Source organism: Gavialis gangeticus, unplaced genomic scaffold (assembly GCF_001723915.1).
Source record: "Gavialis gangeticus isolate Ggan-Ray unplaced genomic scaffold, GavGan_comp1, whole genome shotgun sequence".
NCBI classification, from domain to species: domain Eukaryota; kingdom Metazoa; phylum Chordata; order Crocodylia; family Gavialidae; genus Gavialis; species Gavialis gangeticus.
The window spans coordinates 21,440,091-21,448,645 of NW_017728996.1; the positions used below are offsets into that span (position 1 = coordinate 21,440,091).

An 8,555-nucleotide genomic window follows, 5' to 3' on the forward strand; every position below is an offset into this window, starting at 1 on the left:
TGGAGTCATTTGAGCCCAATTTTTCTCCTGCCCAGGCAGGGGGTCAGACTTGAAGATCTACAAAGTCCCTTCCAACCCTACTTCTATGATATCATTCTATGATTTGCCATATACAGCATTTTTTGAGGGCAATGTTTAATAGGGCTATGCAAAACTTTGGGTGCTGATTCGATTCTGAGGAGATTTGGCTTGATTCGGTGGCTGAATCTCCAAATCCGAATAGAGCCAGGGGACCAACTTAAAGGTCCAAATCAATTCAAAGCTCTCCGAATCTTTGGAAAAGATTTGGAGAGCTTTGATAATTCAGGCAGTCCCCGGTGGCTGCAGCAGGGAGCTGCAGCCAACTCCCAGTTGGCAAGTACTAGAGGCGGGGGAGGGTGGACTGAGGGAGGGGACCATGGAGGACCCCCAGCAGCCCCCCTGCTCCCCAGCCCCGCCATGGCTGCCCCTGCTGGCCCCAGCTCCCAGTACTTTAAAAAAAAGCCCTGGTGCTGACTGTTTGCTGCCGGGGCAGCACGGGGGCATTGGGGGGCAGCAGGGATCATCCCCTACCTGGCAGCACCTGCTAAGTCGGGGCTTTTTCTTTAACAAGTGCTGGGAGCTGGGGCAGCAGGGCAGCCATTGCTGAGCTGGGAGAGGGGCGGGGGATAGGCCTGGCCTCCAAATCAGATTCAGCTGAATCAAATCGGGACAGTGATTCGAATCCGAATCCTAAGCAAATACTAGCTGCTTTGCATAGGCCTAATGTTTAACTACATATGCTTACACCGATACCTCATGAAGAGTAAAGCTTCTTATTTAAGTATCTGAAGCAAGATACTTGGATAATTCCTTTATGTCTTTAGTTGCACAAGAAGCTAACTCTTATCAGAACCCAAAAGGAAAGTACCCCAAATACCCCAGATACCACTCTGAGGAAGCAACACTCAGAATGAGAGGGCATATCAGATGAATAATTCAGTATAATGTTAAGAACTAAGTATAAGTCAAACTCATTAATCAAAAACATGGGTACAATAGCCTTCTAACAGTTTATGATTACCATATGCATGAGGAAAAAAACAAGGAATATTTAAACTACAGGTCAAACATGTTTTCTGTTAAATGACATGTGTGGAAGATACAGACTTGGCCTATCACCACGTATGTGACATAAGAGTAGACTATGGCAGAGCTTGCTGGCACTCCTATAACATACCAGGCATGTTTCAATGTCAGCTAAATTTATGCCACATTCTGCAAAACACAGCATAGTGACTGTCTAATTTTGGAGCATAAACTTTTGCTCTCACTGATGGAAAGTTCAGAACAAGGTTTACATTCTTTTTAACCTGTTTGTGACAGTGTGGCATAAAACTGCCCTTGTTATTTGCTGGAGCTCTAGCATTTTGGAAGACTGGATGCTTCAAAACACTTTGTTCCAGGTGAAAAAAATTACCACTGCAACCATTCTAGATAGAAGAAGGTCCCATTCTGTGCTTGGCAGACAAAACAGAGCTGGATGAATTAAAAACAAAAAACAAGCAGAAGCATTGGCCATGATTTAGGGATAGTCACTGGTGAATGTTGCCCACATACATTTCTGACATCCAGATGTTTTTAAGCTTCCCTGCCCTCATCCAGATGGACACAGCATGAATCTATTATACGGAAAAACATGTTGGGAGTTGAGCAGAGACTGGCTAAGTAACGGAACTTAAGTGTGAAAATCTTCTTGACAGAGGAGTTTTGACCTGTCCCCACTTAACACAAGAGCCCCAGATATTTTCTTTGGTAACTGGAGAAAGGCAATTGCAAACTAAGACATGACTGAGTGGTTTGGTTGGGCTGAGCTTCAAGCTGCCCCCATATTAACCTAATAACTTTCCCAAGAAAGTTTTCCATGCTCTACCTCATTCAGATTTTACTTCTCCAAAAGCATCCAACATCTTCCATCCAGAGAACAGTTTTGTTGTCCCATATTTTTGTTTGAAAAGGTCTCTGTTTAGTTAGAACCCATCTGTTAAGTGAAGTACTAATACTGCATCAGAGGTGAAGCTGGACATAAAGTGCCATAGTAAATCTGTGCTGTGCCAAGGAGTGAAACTACACTCAAATCTGGGGAAAGGTGGATCAGTGATGCAGACCAACTCCAGCAAGAATTAAAAAAAACAGATGAAGGTGAAATCATGCTTATGTTAAAAGGCTGAGATCTTATTATAAAGCTTGCCAATGATCTGAGACAATAAAGGAGCAGAAACAGCAATAGTTGGAGAAGAATCAGGGAGGCTAGCCTCCTCATACTAAGTTCCTGGTGCCCCCAGGCTCAAAAGCATAGATATCCACATCAGCAGTGTGACATGTTTATTTAGATGAGTTAACTGCAAAAACATTTGCCAAGCTATTTTTACTCTATGCCAAGTATATGTCAGGTCTCAACACACTGATCTTGTAGCAACAACTGTGGAGAATCACATATTTTATTGTCTCTCTTCCCAACAATACAACTACATTTCACAGAAAAGATTACGTTAATTTATTTACTTCTTTACTTAAAAAGAAGCACTAAAAAACACTTGTTCCAGCTCCTAAGGAAGTCCCTAAATGATAGTTTTTATAAGTCACCCGCCTTATTCACCCCCCAAAACCAGCCCACACAGAATAAATTCAATCAACTAATTGTTCCCTGTGATGCAAATATACAATATCAATAAGTCAGAACTATTCAATAAGAGTTCAAGTACTGATAAAGTAGGAAAAATGTAATCAATCCTTTTAAATTCTTCACTCAATGTCTCACCCAAGTATAACACCTGGATTTTTACACTCCCTATGGAAAAGAAGCCCACACTTAAAAAGAGTTAATTATAAAGGAGGCAGCTGATGTTTTTGTGCAAATAATACTTTCATTAAGCAGTGACTTAGTAGGACTAGAGTAAAAGTGTCTAACAGTTTAAGAGATTTTGATTAATTTATAAAGCACTTGAACAAATTCCACAAGTCACGACACAACACAGACCAGCAGTATAAGAACCCGCTTTTTCCCAGTCAATCTTACCTTAGACTAGAACATATTTAGCTGCCTCAGAAGAGAGAATTTTAAAAAGCACAGTGAAAATTATGAAAAGAAAAGCTCTTTGGTGTGTCTATTGTCATTAACAATGTAAAAGGTCTTCCTATGCCTGTCTATGGGCTTACCAAATTATGACAACTATTTCGGCTACTCTAATAATGGACAGACAATAGCTCAAAGTATTTGGTGTCAGTCGCACAGAATGCAGAAAGATTCTCACAGGGTAGCCCTTATTAATATGCATTTACTTTGCTTACCACAAGGCTGGATTCAGCCTTCTCAGACAGACAAACTGTTTTCTGCAGTGTCCGACACGATATGCATATGCATGGGGGAATAGTTATAGCAAACAGTGGAAAGCCCATAGCTCCCATAGCTTCATGAAACACACCCAACTCTTATTTGCAAACTGCCATTTACACCCAACTGCACTGGCTGTGTTTAAATGACGCTGAATTCACGTCATCTGTGAAACACTTCATTGTCCTCCAAGGTGAATACTAGGGCTGTGCAAAATTTCGCTGGCCGTTTCATTTTGACGCTGTTTCGACTCATTTTGAGCTCAAAACAGCAAAATTGAAATGAAACAGAGAACTTTAAAACAGCCTCGAAATGAAACGAGGCAAGTCAAAAAGTTTCAAAATTTTCAAAATGTTTCGAGTTTCAAAACTCAAGCTGGGCTTGCCTGCAGGGAAACAGAAACTAAAGTAAGGAGAAGGAGGGGGAAGGACTGCCCCCCCTATTGACTGAGTAGCTGGCCAGTGACTGTCACCCTTCCCTGAGGTCTCTTCTAATCCCAGTGCCCTGGGGGAGGGATGGAAAAACTGCATAAAAAGCAGCATTGTTTGAACTGCCCTGCTTTCTGCCTTGGCGTCAGCTGAGTGAGGGCGCACCTTAACACATACACAGTGTCACCCACCCATGCCACGAGTTTTGCCTGTCAGCAGCCAGAGGTACAGGGCCCCAGAGCCCAGAAGCCCTGCAGCAATCTCCTTGAAAGCTGGCAGGCTTCATGTCCACAACAGGGGCCACAACCCCTACAGCTTTCACCCTGCTGCGCCTTAACACACACAATGTCACCCATGTCACGAGTTTTGTTTGTCCACAGCTTAAGGTGCAGTTTCCCCCAAAACCCTGCACCCATCTCCTTGAAATGTGGCACCTCCACAGGGGCTACCATCCCTGCAGTTTTGATCCTGCTGTGGCTTAACATATGCACGTGACATGAGATTTTTGCTTTCAAGATTTGAGGTGCAGATTCCCCAAAACCCCTGCACCTATCTACTTGAAACGTGGCAGGCTTCATGCCCTCAGAAGGGGCTACCATTCCTGCAGATTTAGTCCAAATCAGGCCAGAACTGACAAAGTTATAGGCTGTTTTGAGCTTTCCCATTATAGCCTATGGGCGAAATGTCGAAACAGTGAACCTGTTTTGACAAAATGAAACAGAACAGCAGTTTCAAATCTAAATGAAATTTGAAACAAAGCGCTGTTCTGTCAAAACACAAATCAAAACGGAACAGTGCCATTTCGCACAGCCCTAGTGAATAGTCTCCTAAATACAGGAGATAATACTGAAAAGTCAGCATTTTCCAACTACTGGAGTTCACAGAAATATCTTCTATTCTAAACAGAGAAGGAAGTAGACAAAGTCAGATACTACTGTGTGGGTCTGCTGGCAAAGAAGCGTTCTTGACTAGGCACACTCTATGCAGCTCTTTTCTACTTTAAAAGCACCAGATGCATTGTGTGCTGGTGTGACTGGTATTGGAAGTTCAGCACATACAAAAGTCATATAAAACCCACAGTAAGGTCCAGAGTTTATATTAGGGTTGCAGTAATCCATGCACGGTCTTCTGCCAAATGTGTCAATTTTTCCCTTATAGCAGAGCTACTTTGCTCATCAGGCCATATCCTGCATTTTTTTGAGTCACACACATTTCAGGTATTTAATAGAGCAACAGCCACTTGCAGAGAGAAGGAGACTAATTGCAATAACATATCCATGCTATATAAAATTTGTCCAGTACATAAAACCAAAAGCACAATATTCCTTTGCTCTTAGGAGACTGGTAAGGCAGGCTAGTCTGAAATATGACATTCTTCTTTTTATGTATTTGTTTGCATGGAAAATATAATTCCAATAATAACATATAAGTTTATAGAAATATATATAAATATATATTCACCCAGTAAAATTATCCTAAAATTTAAATAGCCCAAAAAAACCATACTTTATTTTACATGATCCCAAAATAAGACATGCACCTTGTTTTTTGGGAAAGCAGAATAAAAAAGAAATAAAATATTTTTTCTAGAGTCATGGCCACATGCACCAAGGACAGATTCTAATTTTCAGCTCACTCACCGTCACTTTCCTATTTAGACACAAGCTACAGTTTTAACTCTTTCACAGCTGAATTGTCATCAGCTCTTGGCCATTCAGCCAAAAGCCGAAACAAGACAACCAAATTGGGGAGGAAAGAGCAGCTTCATGAGTGGAACATCAATACCACTTAAAAGGAGAGGAGTCATTAACACCAATTGAGTAAACTTTTGGGGAAGGTGCACGTGGTATGTAAGTAAACGTGGTATATTAATTTACCCTTTCCAGTACTTTTCAACACACTTAAGGATTGCTTTAGAGTACTTCTAATTCCAGGCTACACAAGAAGGGAAGTGATTTTTAGTATAGTTCTAAGTAATATATAGGAGTTTGTTCAGAAAGTAATCCTGGTTAAGCCAAAAAGTAATACTGCCCATGGTGACCCAAATCTTGCCTAATATAGCCATGCACACAGGATACCCTAAATACTTGCTTCTCTATGCAAGCACAAGTTGCACTCAGCAGCCTGGACAACCCCATTCCTCACTCTCCATGCTCAGAATTTTTTTTAGGAAGAGCTGGTTCCTTATAAGAAAAATGTGAGGAAACTTGGCAGGTTGGAGAAAAGAATGGATAGGTCAATCATGAAGCCAGGAAGGATGCCCATCTGAATGAATAAAAGCCCACCTCCAGCTAAACTTAAAGGTGAAGTGGAAGGTAGGAAGAGTTTATCTAAGAAATGGACAAAGCTATGGCATCACCTTCAATTATGCATGTTTGCCTTCTAATGATCAAGGCAGCACACTGTATTGGCCTCCTGCTGAACACCCAGCTGTTGAAAAGACCCACATAACACAGGAGCCAGAACTCCTTTTTATATATTTGGATTGCCAGGTTGCCTTCTGGTCCTGGCCTATCCATGGTGCACCATGGATTCAGCAATTCCACGCACTGATACTGCAAGGTTCTACAACTGATCGTGAAAATAATGGTCATAAGAAAGCTCCAGCTGGCTCAAGATGTAGTGCCCCGCTTGCCAGCTACTACAAGCCAACAGTAAAATTTGCCTCTAATTCTATGCTAGTTCTTTGTTCAATACCAGATTAATTCCAATATTGGGTTAGCTGCTAATGTATACCACACTCAGTGGACTAGGCCCTAGCAGTTTGGGATGAGGTAACTCAATAGCAAGAGTTGTATTCATCAGGAATCTGGCAGCAGACAGAGTCTCATGTGTAGTTTTGAGTGCCATAGATAATGTTTTGTGATTGGCATGCCCTCTGCTGAAGAATTCCTGTCCATAAATCTGACGTGTCCTATGTAGTACTGCATTGGATGCACTTCTCAGTGAAAGCTTTCCTACACAGTAATACCCTGTATGTAAGCTGGGAACTCTTCCCTGAAAATAAACAAGAGAGCTAACACACATTTAGCAGCCCAATCCTGGATATATTGAAGTGCATTAATGTATTTTTTTACTTCAGTCTTCCCAAATAAGAGCAGCTACCAGATGACAAGTGCAGTTGGCAAAAAAGATAGGGAAGGACACAAATAACTTAGAGTAGTGGAAGAACAGGTTAGGGATTGCTCAGAGAAGCTATATGCATTCAAGTCAGCAGGGCCAGACGGACTGCCCCCAAGGGGACTGAAGGAATTGGCTGAGGTAATTTCAGAGCCATTAGCTATCCTCTGAGAACTTTTGGAGGCCAGGCGAGGTCCCAGATGACTGGAAAAGGGCAAACAGAGTGCCCATTTTTAAAAAAAGGAAAGAAGGGATCCAAGAAATTATGGCCAGTCAGCCTGGAAGGCTTTTGACACTGGTCTCCCATGACATTCTCATTAACAAGGTAAGAAAATACAGACTAGGTGAAAGTAATATAAGGTGAATACATAACTGGTTTGATCTTTGTTCACTACAGGTAGTCATTAATGGCTCAATGTCTAGCTGGGAAGAGGTATCAAGGGAGGTTTCCCAGGGGTCTGTCCTGGGACCAATACTGTTTATTATCTTCATGAATGATTTGGATGATGGAATTCAGTATACGCTTAGCAAAACTGTGGATAACACCAAGTTGGATAGAATTGCAGACACCCTGGAGGGCAGAGCTAGGATCCAGAATGTCCTGGATTGACTGTGGACCATTTTTCCACTCTATCGGATGATAGTCAACAAAGACAAGTGCAAAGGTCATGTACATGGGACAGAATAACTGCATGAATAAATACAGGCTGGGGAATGCCTGGCAAGACTGCAGTACTTCAAAGAAGGACCTGGGAGTTACAGTGGACCATAAACTAAATATGTGCCAACAGTGTGCTCTTGTGAAAAAAGCCAACAGCATACTGGGTTGTATTAATAGGAACATCACTTGTAAATCAAGGGAAGTGATTCTCCTAGTCTATTCAGCACTGGAGAGGCCTCACTTGGAGTACCATGTCCAGTTTTGGGCCCCACACTTCAAGGAGGATGCGGACCATTTGGAAAGAGTCCACCACAAGCAACAAAAGGCCTGGGATTGGGGCCTGGGAGACAAGATTTATGAGGAAAGTCTGAAAAAATAGGGTTATTTAGTCTAGAGAAGAGAAGACTGAAGGTGGATTTGATAAGTCTACAAATACATGAAGTGTGTTTATAGAGAAGATGAAGATGGGCTTTTCTCTCTGGGCATGTGGGACAGAACTAGGAACAATGGCCTTAAGCTACAACAGAGCAAATTTAGGTTGGAGATTAAGAGGAACTTTCTGACTATGTGGGTGATCAAGCATTGGAATAGACTACCCAGAGAAACTGTGGAATCTCCAGCCTTGGAAGTTTCCAAGAAAAAGTTGGACAGACACTCAGCTGGGATGGTTTAGTCAGGGATCCTCCTGTTTTGAGCAGGGGTCTGAACTAGTTGACCATGTGAGGTCCTTTCCAGCCCTACTTTCCTATGGCCCTAAGTTCAAATGAAGCTTTCAATTAGCTTCACTGGGAGCAGGGTCAAGAACTTAACAAAATACAAAGCAGAAGTGAAGAATCAAGTGACATTCTGAAAGATTTGTGAAATTGTGCTGCCATGACATGACTATGACAGGTGCACTAGTGATTAATAGACTAGCTAATTTCAGATTACAGGTTAGCTTTATTGAGATGATTGATAATTTTATAAACTGAAGTGTTATTTAAAAGACGGCAGT

The 8,555-nt window shown here is 41.9% G+C and overlaps 1 protein-coding gene across 2 annotated transcripts in view; it reads right to left on the reverse strand.

Annotated features, from left to right (window-relative positions):
- Positions 1-8,555, reverse strand: part of ADAMTSL3 (ADAMTS like 3) — a 433,784-nt gene that overhangs the window by 218,922 nt on the left and 206,307 nt on the right. The gene's annotated exons all lie outside the window — the stretch shown is intronic.